Source organism: Crinia signifera, chromosome 3 (genome assembly GCF_055691185.1).
Source record: "Crinia signifera chromosome 3, ASM5569118v1, whole genome shotgun sequence".
NCBI classification, from domain to species: Eukaryota; Metazoa; Chordata; class Amphibia; order Anura; family Myobatrachidae; genus Crinia; species Crinia signifera.
In genome coordinates, this window is record NC_139219.1 from 248,607,359 (window position 1) to 248,623,425 (window position 16,067).

Sequence of the window (16,067 nt, forward strand, 5' to 3'; positions counted from 1 at the left end):
GCAGTGTAACTGTCCATAACTTACATTTGTTCTGTGTGGGTGCTGGAGCAGGGTCCTGCAGCTTCATGGGTTCTGCTGGCTTCCTCTTCTGCTCAGTGTTCAGCCCCATCCGGCATAATTGAAAGTAAACTCATTTCCTGCCTGTTTATGCTGAACACTGGCTGTGTGCAGCTGCCTCCTGGGGTCTGCCCTCTACTCTGGCTGCGAGAGGCATGCGGGGAGCAAAAGGGGCTGTGCTCTTAGAATGCATTGAAGCAAAAGGCTGCTGCTCCACAGAGGATATGGTGACTGGTCTTTCATCTGTCCGTTCTCTTTAGAGGTGAGGACAAGGCTGGATGCTGGGACCACCAAGGGAGAGGAGGGACCTGATCACTCCTTCACTCCTCCTGTACATTGGCACCATATTTTTTTGGGGGGTAGGGGCGAGCTGACCCCTTGCTCCTCACAGTACATACTTCCCAGACACATCTGGGTAGTATGTAATGAAATAATTGTATTTACAATACTCTAGCAATACAGATTTCTGGTCGGACATCCAGTTGGTGTATAATGGTGCAGTTGCACTGTATATAAACTGGATGCCTACTCAGTTTTAATGTGGCCTTGATGTACATTCCTTGAATGGTGTTGCGGTAATGTATGTGTTGTTACTTTTGAATATAGTATTTTATGGTTGTGTCCTGTTGCGATCCTCATGTTTCACAAATTAAATTGGAATAATTTTGTGCAGATTTTATGTGGGTCTTTTATTAAAATAAGCAGAATAAATTCTATTTTGTGATGGAGCTTGGTGTTACTAGCCATAATCTGGTTTACTCCTTGCAAACAATTGTTCTTTAGAATGAGAAAAGATACTGTAGCTGGAAAAGGGCGGTCCCATGCTTAGTGAAGGCTGGTCACAATACATCATGTGATGCACTATTCTTGTTTTGTATAATGCTACTCAGTTAGTGATACAATATGTAAATAAAAATGATTCCTTATGGTAAAGCTTGAAGTAGCTTTTAAGCTGTATTTTCCAGAAATCTGGAGTTCAATGTCAAAATTTTGGGCTCCACATGTACGTGTAATGGAACAGATTACATAATTAGTTTGACAATTGACATGGCAGGTAGATCAAGGTGCAAATGTTGTACTTTTATAATTAATACATTTTTAAATTAAATGCTCTGTTTTAAAACATCTAAAACAACTATTAGGTTTAATACAGGTTACAATCGTAGGATGTTTGGAGAAAGAAGAAAAAAAACTGTCCAAACTAGGCCTGGAACCTATAAAGTTTTGATTACCAAGACCTTGTTCTAGCCCAGCTGGGGTGATTCATCTGTAGCATGCTGAGTGCAGGCTGTTGCGAATCATCTTCCGTGCATATTAGATGGTGAGTACTGTTATTAAATGGGGGAGGAAGAGCAAACGGTTGGCATTTCTATGAATCTCACCAACCACCAGCTGTTCCATACAATGCTTTTTTATTACTGGGTACCTTTGTTTGCAGGAAACAAAGCCTCTCTATATGATTTCAACCTTTTAAAAAATACAGTACTAAATCGTTAGAGTTCTCTGAATAGGGATTGATCCATTTGTGGCGAGACACTGTTCTTCATATACTAGAGGAATGGAAGTTCTTCTGAATATCTAGAGCTATAGCTTTTGCATTTTTTTTAAAGGAGTTTGCTTTTAAATATGTTATACTGTATGTTGAGTGTATGGTTACACATTAAAAAAGTATTTGCACTGAATATGTATCCACTCCCTTGTAATACTATTTTTATTTCCATCTCTCTGAACAGCTATGTTTACAGACAGTACCTCCCAACATTTATCCTTGCCAATTTGGGGACCTGGCATGGTCCTGACCCTGGCCTACCCAAACCCTTCTCCCAAAACACAAAAACCTGCCTCAGTCTGCCATGGAATGTCCACTTTTGGAAGACTATCTACCTGTGAATACTTGTGTCACAACTGAAGGGCTGGATTAAGTCGTGTGGTGTGTAGCAACCGGAGACGGACCAGAGGAGGAAGGATTAAATCGTGCAGGTTTAATAATAGAATTCATAAATGGAACAATACACACTTGAATACTTTCTTTAAGTGGCAGTTAGTGGTAATAATAATGATTGGACCAGCAAGGCACTTGAAAGAAGAAAAAGTTAATTTAAACAATGACAGTTCAGGGCACTGAGGACGGCAGGCTGGGGTCTTTGAAGAATGAGGGAATCCGGAAAGAGAATGTGCTTGATGGAAATGAGGGATCCTTGAAGACTGAAAGAAGATGGATGATGACTGAAGAATGGGAAGTTGCTTGGAAGCAGACGGCTTGAAGAGCTTAGGCCAGGAAGCTGAGGGATGCAGGCAGAGACCAGACTGTGGAGAGAACTGGCAGCGATGGGGTTAAGCTGAACCGAAACCAAACACAGAGCACTGGAAGCAAGGCACCAAGTCAGGAGAGGTGAGTCAGAGAGCCGGAGTCAGCTGGGAGCTGTGAACGCCTCTGGAGACTCTTTGTACTGACACTGAACAGGCCTAGGCAGATCCCCTATATCCCTAGAGGGCGGCTGCCATTGGCTGTCAGGTCAGTATGGGCGGAAACCTCAGACATGGACCAATCTGCTTATTTGCCCTTAATCAAGATGGCGGCGCCGGCCTCCCGGCGCCCCTACAGCACATACCGCTACACTTGCCGGTGTCCCACGCTGCCTGCTGCCCACCAGACTGCCGCTGCCTGCTGCCGCTGACCTGGAGACCACTACACGCTAGCCGACGGCGGGCGCGAACGGGTGAGTAGTATGCCCGCCATGCACCGCCACGGCTGCGTGTGACAACTTGGGAAATCTGTATCAACCAATAAGTAAGAAAGGTAGCCATTCTTTAGTTTACTCTGTGAAATGAGTATGCAGATTCTGTACACCTGCCAACTGTCCTGATTTTAATAAAATATTATCTATTTTTTTGTGACTATCCATTGTCCCACCCGCAGGCAGCAGTGTCCTGTGGTGATGGGGGGTCAGTTGGGCGTCTGCTGTCACTCTGTTTATCTCAGCATGATCACAGCATCTAATCACTGCAGACAGAGGGACGGGAGGCATGCCAGCAGCTCACAGAACGCAGACCAGCCCCTGATACGCTGCTCCCCCCCCCCCCCTAGCCGTACAGCAGGACAGCCTCAGGATCCATCCATGCTGGCTGACTCAATTGGATTGCTGTACAGGAGATGGCCTGCTGCCAGTGAGCTGCATGATCAAGATGGCACCATAATATGCCTGCTTCGGAACTGTGCCACTCAGCCATATGTACCCCCATGTCTCCCCTGTCTTGTACACTGCATAGCAACCTAAAACTGTACTGTCTCTGATTAACTGTTACCTACCTGGCTGTTGCAATGACCAGTGGTGCTGCTGATGGCTGCCTAGGCGATGCGCAGTTTGGTGGGTATGTGTTCCCTGTGTGATAACTGTACTGTCTCTGCTTAACTGTTACCTACCTGGCTGTTGCAATGACCAGTGGTGCTGCTGATGGCTGCCTAGGCGATGCACAGCTTGGTGGGTATGTGTTCCCTGTGTGATAACTGTACTGTCTCAGCTTAACTGTTGCCTATATGGCTGTTGCAATGACCAGTGGCGCTACTGATGGGTGCCTAGGCAATGCGCAGCTTGGTGGGTATGTGTTCCCTGTGTGATAACTGTACTGTCTCTGCTTAACTGTTGCCTTTATGGCTGTTGCAATGACCAGTGGTGCTGCTGATGGCTGCCTAGGTGCAGTGCAGCTTGTGGTGGTTATGTGTTCCCTGTGTAATAACTGTACTGTCTCTGCTTATATTGGGGCAGATGTACTAACCCCCCCTTTGCGCTTCGGAAATAACGTGTCCCGCTTCTCCTGCATAACGTGGATAAGCGGGCACTCGTTATGGGGAGATGTATTAACATCCCCCATGCCGATAAGGAGAGCCGTTATCCCCAGCGTTAACGGCTCTCCTTATCGGCTCCCTCGCCGCCCCGCACATGCGCACTCGCCGTCACCCCCCCCTGCCCGGCTTACTGGGCATGCGCGAGATCTCGCAAAAAACGCGAGATCTCCAGCGCAGCCCGAGCCAGAAGCAGGGCTAGCGTTATCCCCACATTGGGGGATAGGACAACGCTAGCCCTGAGCTGGCGAAGTGGCCGGGGCGAATTAACGCCTTGGAGGCTGTTAATACATCGCCCCGGCCGCTAATCCCTGGGGGGGATTGCAGGGACAGCCCCGCCGAGCGTAACTCGGCGGGCTGTCACTAGCGCACGTTAGGTGCGCTAGTAATACATTAGGGATAGACGTAATCCCCCCCAGTTAACCAGCGTTAAGTGCATTTTTGCACTTAACGCTGGTTGATACATCTGCCCTATTGTTACCTACCTGGCTGTTGTGGTGACCAGTGGCACAGCTGACAGCTGTCTAGCCACAGTGCAGCCCAGCGAATATATGTTCCCTGCGTCTATAATCCCCAGATTACAGTACACAATTTTTTTTTAGCAATGCCCAAATTAATAAAAGATAGGGGAACACAAGGCCCCTTTGACAATTTTCGGAGTCATTTATATAGCAGTGGAGATCCGTTCCTATATATACCACCAAGGATAGTCCACATAAAGGTATATCTGGAGCAAAATCTATTTTTCAATTTAAGTGGTATATTGGTATATTTATCACAAGTGGAGTCCATTAGGGGAACTAATCTAGTTTGGATTGCAAGAGAAAGATTGTCAACCTCAGTGATGACTGTCGTTAAAATTTGTTGATGTAAAGGCGGCTGGTCTGGATTCAAAATAATGGTGCAAAGTGGCAGGTGGGTTTGGGGATACCAGTGATGCAGGAGTGCAGGCTTGCATAGATCTGGAGATACCAGCAATACAGGAATGCAGGAGTGAAGGCTTATGTGGAGCTGAGGATACCAGTGATGCAGGAATGCAGGCTTGCTTGAAGCTGGGGGCATCAGCAGCACAGATAGCAGTGTTGTTTGAATTTGGGGACACCAGCAGTACAGGAGCACAGGCTTGCTTGAAGCAGGGGACACCAGCAATGCAGGGGTGCAGGCTTGCTCAAAGCTGGGGACACCAAAAGTACAGGTAGCAGCATTGCTTGAAGTTGGGGACACCAGCAGTTCAGAAGCAAGGGCTTGCTTGAAGCTGGAGACACCAGCAATACAGGAAGCAGATGTGCTTAAAGCTGAGGACACCAGCAATGCAGGGGTACAGGCTTGCTTGAAGCTGGTGACACCAGCAGTACAGGTAGCAGTGTTGCTTGAAGCTAGGGACACCAGCAGTACAGGAGCAGGGGCTTGCTTGAAGCTGGGACACCTACATTATAGGAAACAGAGATGCTTGACGCTGGGGATACCAGCAATACAGGAAGGCAGGCTTCCTTGAAGCTGGGGACACCAGCAATACAGAAAGTAGGGTTGCTTGAAGCTGGGGATACCAGCACTGCAGGGAGCAGGCTTGCTTGAAGCTGGGAGTGTAAGCAGATCGGGACAGCCGGATTGCCTAAAGCCAGGTGAAGCTGCAGATGGAACTGTACTCTTTATGGAGTTGAGAATTGTAGACGATGTCCTCCATGAACACCTGGAGTCAAGGAGTGCAGAGGCTGGTAAATGCACAGAGTTTACTACAGGCTGATAGACAAAGCACTGACAGAGTTCTGTTCCCTGAGCTGGTCTTTATACCTCTTGCTGTAAACTGATTGGCTAAAAAGTTTCCCTGCAGGTAATAAGTCCTGAAATGGTCCTGTGGAGTCAGATGACCAGGAAGTGTCATGGCACTGCCCAAAGAAGAGAATGTCACAGGATCCCGGGCCACTGGAACAGAATGTCTTAGAGCAGGGGTGGCCAAACCGGTCCTCGAGATCTACCAATGGTCCACGTTTTCCAGGTTACCTAGCTGGTGCACAGCTGTAGTCATTACTAACTGTCACATTTTAAAATATGCTGCATTCATCCCTACTATAGATCCACAGGTTGCCTGGAAAACATGCACCGTTGGTAGATCTTGAGGACAGGTTTGGCCACCCCTGTCATAGAGGTAACAGCGGGATGCCAGCAGGGGCAGCCGGTGACATACCAAGTTTCGAAGGTCACTGCAGGTAATGCAATGTGCAGCTGGGGAGCACTGACAGTCACTGTTTTGAGACAACCTTCATTTAACGATATTTTCAGTGATGTCACCCGGCCCATGATCAGAACATGCAGTCCTTATTAATATATACTCTTCAGACGACGGAGGACTTTGTTAATGAACCACGACAGTGCTCATCATTTATGATATAGTGTGTACATTTTAGACGATATGCATGATATATCATTAAAGATACATTTACATAAAATTATTGATGTAGTGGTTATAGTGGTTATTGATGTAGTGGTGCAGTGGTTCCCAAACTGTGTGCCCTGGGACACTGAGGTGCATTGGGACACTTGCATGAGTGGTAGAGGTGTAATTTAAATTGGTCAGTATAATAAGTAAAACTATTGTTTGTGGCTTCAGATTATAAAATATGTTGAAAAACAGAAGCTAATCCAATCCCTCACCATATAATTAACATTAAAGATGACATTAACACCAATTTACTTAATTTAATATTGTTTCTCAAAATTTCTCAATAAAAAACTTTTGGCCTAGGGGTACCATGAATACAATTCTGATACGTTAGGGTGCCATGATTCCCAAAAATTTGGGAACCACTGGTATAGTGTGTACACTCCTTAACAGTTCAGGTTTTAGTGATATATATCTTTAAGCAGATATGGTTAAATCAATATTACTGAAGTACTAATTAAGTCACACCTGTGTTCAAGTATGGCTATCCTTAAAACCTAGACTGTTAGAGGTATATTTACTAAAGCTTCTAAAAATGAAAAGAGGTGATGTTGTCCATAGCAAACAATTAAATTCTGTCGATCATTTTGTTGGATGCAATCAAGAAATGATTGACAGAATCTGATGGTTGTTATATTTTGAGAACCGTGGTTGGGAACCCTTGTACGCATGCCTTTTATAACTATTGAAATTGTCTAGGCATTTTCAGTTTAAACTTAAGACATTGAGAATTTACCTTTTGTAGACTATTTATAAAAACAAGATATTATACAGAAGGATGAAATTATACCTTAACACTGCCTAATGCATATAAAGCCGAAAGTAAATATATCAGGTTTGGGGTTATTACTTCCTACTCAGTCTGTCATGCTCTTGGCATAGTCGATTCATTAAAATTAAATTTACTTCCATAGAAAGGACCACTGATTTGAATGACACTGCACCTCTCACATCAAAATTCAATATACACATAGTAATAGTCATTCTAATTGCTCTGCACTGCCATTAGCTAAATGGGGCCAATTAACAACCAATTCTGAGGAAACCCTAATATTTTTCTCTCCCTCATCATCAAAATGGCATCATACAGATAGTAGTTATCTATAATTAATATTTAAGCAATAAGTAGTCTTGCATAATTTTGTGCGTGGTAGTTAAATACATTTGCAATGCCTTTGCTTTGTCTTTTGTGAAGGTGTAATCTGCCATTTCATTCAGAAGCATCTGTTCAGAAAACTTCACTTAGAGGTAGGTGCTTCTTAATAAGAGATCAAAGACTATATTAATGAGCATTCCACTTGTAATTTATTTCTAGTTATATTATGTCATTTCTAAGGGCGAGATTCAGCTTGGTGAATGCCTTATTAGAATTTTACAGCCAAATTATACCTTTGTTATGGCGCCAAATGCCAAATTAATTTTCTTGAAAGTCTAAAATACAGTACTGTAGCGAATTGATTAAAAAGGGACTACACTCTCCTATCTGCTTGTAGATAAGTACGTAGATACTGTACCTGGTTCCACCTATTCCACATATATATTTGTAATTAAAATGCAGTGTATGTATATAAACATTAAATGGAACATAAGGTATGTTAAGATGGTAAACTGTACAAACTACTGAAAGTAGATTCAGAGTCATTTAAATTCCCACTTATATATGCTATTGGCTCAATTCAATGTGGTCGTTTCTGACCGCATTGAATCCTGTCCGATTCGACTTTCTAAAAAGTCAAATCTGCATGATTGAAAACAGCCGCTGGATGATTTTGACTGTCTGGAATGTTCTGACAGTCAAAATCAAACATTGAAATCCCCCTATTAACTAAAATGCTAGGCATGCCAGTGACCTATAAGTTTTTCTACAACTAGGTGATTAATCGCGCCCTACGGGCGCTCTTCACACCGGCGTAAGGGGCTGCGCCCCCTTAATTTGTGAACTTTTGTATTGTGAGAAATATGGTTAGAATTGTATGAAAAATGGCCTGTATTGCAACTTGAGTTATAGGTGATGTGTTAAATAGAGATCATATGATTTGGAAGGGGGTGTGTATTGTTTTGTTTAATTAAAAAGCAGTTACAGAGTAAGATGTACATTGATAGTGTGGAGGGTACAGTGACATTTGTGGATGTGGGGGTGTGTGTGTGTGTGTGTGCGTGTTGTTTAGGTGTGTGTGCAATAGTATAATAGGGTGTTTTTGAGTCAGTGGCTCCCCACTGGCGGAGGTCACGACACAGGAAAACAGGAGGCTGGATAGTGAGAGGGGTCTGTGGGCATAAGGGGGACTAAAGAGGAGGGTGGGGGGCACTGTGCCACTTCTGTCAGTGGGTGAGGGTCCGGCGTGGCAGTGAGTCAGTGTACTGGGTGGGAGTTAGGGTGCATGAAAGCAGGAGGCTGCACAGTAAAGCATGATAGGGGAATGTGGGCAACACAGGGTGAGAGGGTCCCCACTGGTGGAAGTTACGGGGCAGGAGAGCAGGAGGCAGGGCAGTGGTAGGGTTGTGTGGGCATGAGGGTTAGTAAAGGTTTTTGGCTTTTGCAGAGAAGGGATGGCCATTGGTGCAGACACCATCGATGGTTGGCATTGATGGCGATTTTGCACCCTGCCATTGATAGTAGTAAAATATTACTTGGATAACCATCGATTGTTGTAGCTATCGATGGTCATCCATTATATCTGACTGAATAGGCCGTGGGTCAATCACAACTCAGTGGTGGGACTACCGGGTGTGGGGGGCTCAGCTATGCTCCGTGTCCCGTCACCTTAAAAAATTTCGGGATCGTGGGAAGGGGGGGGGTCGCGGGGGTCCGCAAATTGTGGGAGGTGGGGTTGTGGGGGCCCGTGAATCGAGGGAGGGGGTGCGAATCACTGGAGGGGGGTCACGAGGGTCCGTGAATCGCGGGAGGGGAGTACCGTGAATCGCGGATGGAGTAATGGTGGCTTTGAAGTAATGGTGGCTGTGGAGTAATGGTGGCTGTTGAGTAATGATGGATGGTGGGCATGTACTGTAGCCCTGGCTGGGCGGGGGGATGTGACGTCAAGGGGGTGGTGGTGTGTTTCACACTGGTCTTTTCCCTAGGTGGGTCGGGTTTGTGTAGAACGCTGGGCGGGAACGTAATACACACAGGGGATGAGTGTCTTTTCCCTAGGGGGGGCGGGTTCGTGTAGAACGCTGGGCGGGAACGTTATACACACAGGGGATGAGTGACAGATCTAGCTAGTTATATAAGAGATAATTTGAGGGCTTCATCTATCTATCTACAAAGACTAACAATAGTGGTGAAGATACTAAAGGTAAATTCAGTGACACCCAATGCACTGGAAAAGGGGCATAACCTCAAAGTAAGGAGGAATGGCCTTATTCCTATTTTCATCTCTTTGAGGGCATGCTCACCATTCCTGGAGATGCTGGACTGCCTCTGGGTACTTGGCTGGATGTATTGCTGGCTCCTACACTGTGATATCTCCTCGCTCCTGTCATTGGGGGAGAGGAGGTGTCATTTTAGTGTCACTACACAGGTTATACCCTAATGATAACACAGAGTAATGTAGTTAACAGCAAGGAGAAAAAAAATCTCTTTATAATTATATCAAGGATAAAGCTGCACTCTGGGTAAGCAGCGAAATGCGTTGGTGATCCACCCAATTTCACACTGCTGCTTTGCTGGACACCCCACGCCAATCTTTGGACACACAATTTATTGGATACAATACCAACCAACCACCTCCATTGAATCGCTGACAGTACGACCGGAAAACCTCCAGTGGCCGTGGAATCTTACCATCTTTCTTGTGGCCATTCTCTAGAGAGTATCCAGCGTTTAGGAGTCATTCACCCTCCCAGCCCATTGGGGTTATATCACCAATCTCCACAAAACAATAGGAGAATTATACTGAAAATCGTTGGGACATCTATTCCCCACGAGCCAACTGGCAGGAGGACTCCTATCACCTATGTCGCATATCATCCCTTTGGAGTGGTAAATATATCCATATAATACTAACTGTACTACGTCCATCCATTTTCCATCTTGGGACTACTCACCAATGTCCAACACGCAGAGTGTGCTATACAAAGTGTAATATCATGCTTTTTAAGTATGCAATCTTTTAATTGTAATATTATCAGTTTATTAAATTAATAAATTACATTTATTGTAATCTTCCATTTTTTATTAAGTACATTGTATTTTGAACCACACATTCCACTAGCGCTGCTCTAGAACCTTGTTTTCTATTTTCCTTTCTTTTTGCCTCAACAGGTACGACTAACCTGTTTTTGCAGCTGCTGTGATTAACTACACATATTGAGCACCCCCAGGTGGTTGCCCTCATACGGTACCCACCTAACCCCCAGTTTTTCTACAGACACCGCACAGCAGGAACCAGAAGAAGCTGGCGCAGGGCACGGGCATCTCGGCCAGCGGAGCTGCAGCGATGTTCCGTAATCACCTGCACAGAGAGCGACACCCGGAAGAGCGGGCGCACAGTCACCATGTGCGAGAGGCTCCTGTCACCCAGTCTCCGCGCCCACACAGCCTACAACTCGCCGCTTCATTGGCCGGAGCTCGCGTCACTCTTCCCATCACAGCCTTCTCCTCATCTCATTGGTCAAGGTGATCACATCTTCATTGGCTCATTGTAGGATCAATCACTCTGATTGCATTTACAAAATTACAACTCCCAGAGACGGAGGCGCTGACTACAAAAAAAACGGTACATTCAGTACAGTTAGATTTAGCCGGTACAGACCATTAAAAAATGGTACTGTACTGGCTAAATCGGTACAGTTGGAGGGTATGCTAATAACCTGGATATAGTCCGAAACCTCTTAATTTAATAAAATTGAGTTGTACCTATTATATCATGTCAGTTTGTGTCTGCTAATAAGGGGAGAAACTACACTTGCCTCTCTGTCATGGTGTGTTTGCAGAAAAAGAAGGTCTGATGAAGGACGAAGGAGCTTGGTGTCAGTTTACACACAACACACATCTCAGTACTGGGTGTTTCACTTGTCAGCAAATATATGCTGCCTATGAGCTGGTTTGAATCAGGCCCCTGGACTGTTAGGGTGAGTTGAAGACTGCAATGGAATATGGCATAGTTGCTATCACTGCTTCTTAAAGCGTTATAATGGGTAGATAAATAGTCTGGAAATTCAAAAAATGTTATATGTCGGTATCACTGTACAAGAGTTTCCATACATATTACTTTTTTATCTCTAACAATCAAATCATAATGTCATTGCTTGTTTCCCTTTTATAACCTTGTCCTAATAATTGTTGAGTGCAGCCAGTGTGTTGATATTTCAGAATATGTTGTAGCTGTAGTAAGTGACAAGCAAACATTCACATATAAAATGAGAGCAGCGCCTTGGCATTACTGCTTACTCTGCTAGAATGATTTAGCAATCTTTTCTCAAACTGCTGTGGATGAAGTATTATTGTACTCCTACTCAACAATGATAATCAGGTCGGTAATGTCTCTAAATTATCTGAGATGGTATCCACTTCTAAAGCTGTTTCATAAATCAACTTTTAGGTCGTTTCGTTAAAAAACAAATTAAACGTTTTTCAAAATTGAAAACTGAGCATATGAGATGCGAAACTACGAGCTATGGCTAACTTAGGAAACAGACCAAACTTTAAATGATTTCAATGTTGTTCTGATTGCCAATTTTTGTTTTTTTCTTTATTTTGTATAATAATCAACTGAATTGAATCATTATAAATGTTGTTTTTCTTGTATACAGAAATGATCACTAAGGGAGAGCAAGGCCTTTATTCAGATCTGATCGCAGTACAAATTTCATCTCAAAATGGGCAAATCCATGTGCACTACAGGTGAGGCAGAGAGAGTTAAATATGGGTGGGGTGTGTTGAAACTGAAATCAAAATTGCAGTGTAAAAATAATGCAGCCAGTATTTACCCCGCACAGAAACAAAATAACTCTCTCTGCACATGTTACATCTGCCCCACCTGCAGTGCACATGGTTTTGCCCATTTTGAGAACAAATTTGTACTGCTATCAGATCTGAATAAGGGCCAAATAGTAACATTCCCTTATCATCATACCTGCTTTGAGATACAATGACAATGTCAAAAAATTCCTAACCTGCTTTAGTAGTGATACCCTGTTACTTGCAGCTAATTAAAAAATGTATTATTAGTGAGGAACTCCCCAATATAACATCTCTCCACGGTAGCTGCATCATACTCCCACATTTTGAATCTGGTTTTCTATATTGGTCTCACCTAATCCCCTGTTGGGGCTTTCCCAGTAACCAACTAATATACTCCCAAACTTACATCAACTAAGCCATGGGACTTATTAAACAAATAGATAAAAAACATGGAGCCAATTCAGACCCATTTGTTTGGGTCCCAATTCATCTCCATCCCCAATGTACGGGGTTTGCTCATGCGCATATGCAAACCACGGGAGAGAAAGGATTCGGCAAGTTTCACACTCCCCGAGCTGTTCGCTCCGGGAAGGGAGGGTCGGGGATAGGATGGGAAGAGAGTGGCAAGAGGGGAATGCCCAACGTTTTATGGGCATCCCCATAAAATGCTGGGTGTTTCCCTACAAACACAGGCATGGCGATGCCTGCCCAGGGCAAATGGCTGACATCACATGACATCAGCACCTACCGCAAATTTGGTGAATATCGGCCGGAATAAAAGTCTGTTTAGACTGAATTTTATTAACGAAGGGGAGAAAAAAATTCAGTGGTGTGCGACCATGGAATGATTTGTCTCCCATTTGGCCACATGCAAGGGGATGTGTTAGCATACACATAGAGAGAGGAGAGAGGAGCGGTGTGATGGGTGTGGGGTTAGGCGTTCGGCCGGACAGTGGGTGGCATCTACAGGTTCACAACATACACAGCATAGCAAACAGGTCTGAATAAGGCCCTTTGGAGCTGAAATTCATGTCATTATGGTCATGCCCATTGCTGCACAATGCTTAGAAATTCTTCCATGGTGCATTGGGGATTGGGATCATAAGAAACTGTTACATTGTAAACTTCATCATCAAGTCCCTGACCTCACGCTTCATCAGTGATCTGAAAGTCGTGCACATTGGAGTCAGTAGAACTTTGGGAGTCTCCAGTCTTCCTAACACATCTCCTCGCATGGTTGCGAGGGGATTCGGCACCTCAGCAGGGCGGTGTCACAGGGACTAGGTAAGCTGCGAAGAGTCAATTACAATGCCCCCTTCGTGCGAATAGTTTGTGCCTTAGTCATACCTTATACTTCTGGTAACATTGACTCCATTAAAGTATCTGCTGCCTTGTTCTTATAACAAGTGTCTATTCTATTGAACACTTGGCTCTGCTTCCGTTGGAAATTCTGCATTTGCCCTTGCAAAAGATGTGAAAATATTTGTTTTGGGACAACTTCATATACTGTATTATCCTGTGTTCTATTTTCATTTTATATTTCTTGGAGATTTGTACTGTGTCAACAAACAGAACAGCCGGTCTAGAATCTATGTTGTGGCAAACATTAGATGAGAGAGTCATGAGGCTGGAAAGAGATCAGGTTGCTGATGTTTATTCAAATTTATATTTATAAAAAGTCTACACAAAAACAAACCTATAGTTGGTCAACAACAGGGCAGAATCTACACTTTTTGCATTATTAATCTTGGTTTACTTTTGTATTTTAAACATTGAATAATGTATAAGTTACATTTCATAGTTATTTTTCTTTAAACTAATTTTGTTTCTGTGTTTTTATTTTAGTTTTTTTCACAAGGAGCAGAGTGGTCATTAGAGACTCAGAGAACAGCAGTGGAAGCTATTGTGGTGCACGTGGTGAGGGATTAGCAAGGAGAAGGGGGACATGGGAAGAACAAAATCAATCTCCGCTTCACTGCAAAGGACAACCTTGACCTCACCACTACCACCATTATTCTCTTAGTGCGGTCATTTCCATTTTTATCAAAACACTTCATACAAAAATAGACTGTCAGCAACAGCAGCAAAGGGATTGTCATTACTAACGCATTAATTTAGGATTTATTGTAATTATGTTGTAATGCGGAATCCTAAAATTAGAGTTATGGTAAATTCATATGTGTTTTCTAAGAAATTATTCTTCTTTAAAGATAAACAGAAATCTTAAAAACTACACTTAATTATTATGACTCAACAGTTGCTTCTCCCGACACCATTAAACTTTTATTGCATAGTTATAGTACTGTACAATAATCAAATATTATTCACTGAAATTGCTTGACTGTAGTCTTTATGTTAAGGTAACATGTTAACACTGATCTTACTTACTGTATGTCCAGTATTTAGCAGATTTCAGAATGACTGTGTTTCAGTAAATGTTGCTAATTTAAAGGTAAGTAATGCTAAATCATGGAGCATCATGGGTGTTTTGCAGCTCTAGTCGAGAGACTTAACTTGATACTTTGGATCCTCAAGACAAAATGACTCTTTGCTCATTTAATTTACTTATGAAATGTTTGCCTTCTTATCTGAGGGGGTAGTTCAGCACCTACAGCAAAGCAAAATATTTATCTAATGGGCAAAACCATTTTGCAAAACTATGAGTCTTAATGTTCATACACACTGGGTGTTTTTGCGTTTGTATGCACAACAATGATGCAGAAAATAGCTTGGCTGAAAATCGCTCAGTGCATACACACTGAGTGATTTTCGCCCATCTATGCGATTTTCCTGGGGATGGATGGCTTATACCAGCAGATAAGCATCGGCAGCCAGCAATACTGCAGGAGCGCACCATATGTACACACTGGGTGGCTTTTGAGATGAAAGCAGCTCAAATGGCAAAACTGAGCAGAAAGCAGTTCAACATTGCCCAGTGTTTATGGGCCTTTAGGAGGATATTTATTTATATACTGTATGATATAAAGTACCAACCCAGTGGCGTGACTATGAAATAGCCTCCCCCCTGCCACAAATCTTGTCAGCGCCCCCAACCCCCGACCACCTTACCCCTCCACAAGGTGCCACTGCCGTCTGCCCCGGGACCTGCCGCCAGCGAATTAGTCTGCAGTCCAGCTCTCTCCCTGCTCTCCCGGCTCCTGCTGCCATAAAAAATGTGTCACGCAGAAACTGGCTGCCCCCGTACAGCATACCATTTTTAATGATGTTATAGGAGGCCTCCACCTCCTCTAGCATCCTCTAAAACTGTCTGCAGTATGGTGGCAGACAATTTCTGCATGACACATTTTTTATGGCAGCAGGAGCAGGGAGAACAGGGAGAGCTGGACTGCAGGCTCATTCGCCGGCAGCAGGTCCTGGGCAGATGAAGCAGGTAACAATAGCCCAGCAGCCCCCCCCCGGTGCCCTCACCTTCTATTCACATCCCCGCCACTGTACCAACCTGCCAGCTTCTAACCCCATGTTGCAGGCTGTGTTTGAAAAATGCTAGTTAATAGATGATTGGTTGGTACTTTATCTACAGAATTTATCAGAGTAGTGTTCTATAACTTGATATTTATAATCAAGGTAGCAAGGCTGCAGCAAGATATTTCTTTTATGTGGTTGAATAGTAGAATTCTATATACATATATGAACATAAAGCATACACATACAATGTTTTATTTTTAAGCTGACTCAATCATTCAATATATACAGAGGCATCACTGAGGTCGGTGTCACACAGGACATAGGGTCAGTGTCACACAGAATAGGACACAGCAGGCAGTTTTCGGTATTTGTGTATATATTTAATAACATACAAA

General features: G+C 43.7%; 1 long non-coding RNA gene across 1 annotated transcript in view; it reads right to left on the reverse strand.

Annotated features, from left to right (window-relative positions):
- Nucleotides 1-2,040: 2,040 nt before the first annotated feature.
- Nucleotides 2,041-16,067, reverse strand: part of LOC146064390 (uncharacterized) — a 54,782-nt gene continuing 40,755 nt past the window's right edge. The window contains exons 2-3 of the long non-coding RNA XR_014471802.1: nucleotides 9,738-9,817; nucleotides 2,041-5,591 (exon numbers count right to left, since the gene is read on the reverse strand). This is a non-coding gene — a long non-coding RNA (uncharacterized LOC146064390). The remainder of the gene's footprint in view (nucleotides 5,592-9,737; nucleotides 9,818-16,067) is intronic.